Source organism: Octodon degus, unplaced genomic scaffold (assembly GCF_000260255.1).
Source record: "Octodon degus isolate 3935 unplaced genomic scaffold, OctDeg1.0 scaffold00147, whole genome shotgun sequence".
NCBI lineage: Eukaryota > Metazoa > Chordata > Mammalia > Rodentia > Octodontidae > Octodon > Octodon degus.
Genome location: NW_004524723.1, coordinates 192,116 through 194,639, shown reverse-complemented (window position 1 = coordinate 194,639; position 2,524 = coordinate 192,116). Strand labels below are relative to the sequence as shown.

The 2,524-nt window shown below is 46.0% G+C and overlaps 1 pseudogene; it reads right to left on the bottom strand.

Annotated features, from left to right (window-relative positions):
* Positions 1-823: 823 nt before the first annotated feature.
* LOC101577783 lies at positions 824-2,270 on the bottom strand (annotated as a pseudogene).
* Between the last annotated feature and the right edge of the window lie 254 nt (positions 2,271-2,524).

Sequence of the window (2,524 nt, the reverse complement as noted above, 5' to 3'; positions counted from 1 at the left end):
GCTAAGCTTGTTCTAAGTAGGTGCTTTAGACCACTGAGCCATCTCTCCAGCCCCCCAAGTAGTTCTTATCTAAGACTCCTACCAGCCTAACAACCAGAGGAGAGACTAGAATAGGAAACATCTCCAGATATATATTCTTGAAGGTCTAAGGAAGATGAGAACTAAGCTCTGTGATTATTTTAAATTGTCAACTATTCAACAGGAGAAAAATGAGAACCTCTCTGCCTTCTTAGATTGTTTGTAAGAGCCGTTGGTAAAGCATACATCCCTAACTCTTGATTTGACAGAAAGATAAATTATTCTTATGATGAGGAAAACAAAACTTCAGGAAACCAAAATGAATAGCTCGCACCAAGCAGCTGCCTCCATCTGCTTCTGTTACATTGCTTGCACAGCCTACTTCAAGTATTTTGCTTGTACAGCCTGCCTCAGACCCCCTGTGTTTAACCATGCCCCATTCTGCTTCTGTCACTCAGCTCGCAGATTCCCACCCAAACCTCTGCCTAAGACAGCCCCAACAAAGTCTCCAGGCTCAGACTTCGGAATACGTCTTAGCCCACCAGTGCAATAAAGGTTGGGTCCCCCCCCACCACCACCTCTCCAAATGATACTCGGTTTCTTCATCTCTAGCAAATCTTTTTTTTCCTTTATTTAGTTTTATTCATAACCATAAACTTAACTCTGCAATCGGGATACATTTGGAGGGCAGCAAGGAAAACGTGGAACCCAAAGAACTGCAATAAGGGCAGAGATGATGGGGGCATTTTGAGCAGGTAGGGTGCAGGGTGCTCTCCTGAGCTAGAGGAATGGTCTGGTTTGGTGGTGGCGATACACACAAGTCACACGCGTTAGAGCTGTCCACAGTCAGTGATGGTGATCTTCTTGCTGGTCTTGCCGTTCCTGGACCCAAAGCGCTCCATGGCCTCTACTGCGTCATGCCCTCTTTCACCTTCCTGATGACCACGTGCTTGCTGTTCAGCCACTCGGTCTTGGCTGTGCAGAAGAAAAACTGGGACCTGTTTGTGTCTGGCCCAGTATTTGTCATGGACAAGATGCCTGGGCCTGTGTGCTTCAGGATGAAGTTCTTGTTGTCTAATTTCTCCCCATAGATGGACTTGTCACCAGGGCCATTGTGGCATGTGAAGTCACCACCCTGGCACATAAATCCTGGAATAATTCTGTGAAAGCAGGACCCTTATAACCCAATCCTTTCTCTCCAGTGCTAAGAGCATGAAAGTTTTCTGCTGTCTTTGGAACTTTGTCTGCAAACAGCTCAAAAGAGACATGGCCCAAGTACTCTGTTGGCAGCAATATGTAAAAACACTGTGGGGTTGACTGTGGTTGGCAACAAATGACTAAGAGGATGGATAGAGGCGTCTGCAAAGTGGCCCATCTCTGGTAAATCTAAAACTGCTGTAACATTCAAAGACAAGTTTTTTACTCCATCAGCCTCAGATTTTTTTTAAATTTTATGGGTTTGGTACAGGGTCTCATTATACAGTTTAGACTCATAGTAATCCTCCTGTTTTCAGCCTCACCAGCGCTGGGATTGCAGGTGTGAGCCACCATGCCCAGACTTGGTGGTGAGGGTGGGGCTGGCATGGCATGTGGTACTGGGGATCGAACTGTGGTCCCTGCACTTGCCTAAGCAGGTGCTTTAGTCCACTAAGCTATCTCACCAGCCCCCTTCAGATATTTTTTTAAAAAGCTACAAAACATGGCTTTTACTTCAAATAGCTCAACTTGATACTTTAATGAAATTTGCTTCCTCAGTATTTAATAATCAGAATGAGGAGGAGGCCAAGGAGAGAAAACAAAGAGACTAGGAAAAAGTGACTTCATTGCAGGCTTGCAAGGAGTGGACTCTAAGTCTGGTTCTTGGGGCTCCAAGAAGAGCTGGATGACACCACTGCCAAAAGCAGTGTTTTTAAGGAACTGTACTATTAAAAAGAACTGCAATGAGGGGCTGGTGAGATGGCTCAGTAGTCTAAAGCACCTACTTAGAACAAGCTAAACTAAGCAAAGCACAGGGACCGCAGTTCAATCCCCCAGCACCACATGCCAGCCAGCCTCGCCCCCTGCCCTGGTGGACTGAGCTGCCCCCCCCCCACACACACACAAAATAAATAAATAAACAAATAAATAAAATTAAAAAAAAAAAGAACTGCAATGAGAAGTTCCTTGGCCCATATCCTGATTGCAAGGTGACCACTGGAAGTCTGACTGTCCTCAGAGGTGGACGCCCTAGAGTTCAGATCCATCTTACCCATTGGGGCAGCAAGACTGAAGAACCCCAGGGTATTCTTTGCCTTCTCCCTCTGGACAGACTGTCATCTCCACAGAGGAGCCCAGGATAATCACAATTATAGAAGGAAAAGAAATCAGCCTGTTGTGGACACTAGTGCATGTCCTTCAGTCCTCCTTTTCAATCCTACCTTCCTCGCAGTTGTCACACCTCAATGAAAGGAGTCACTGGAGAGGTGGTAACTCGCTATTCCTCACAACACTTAGGCTTCAACTGGGA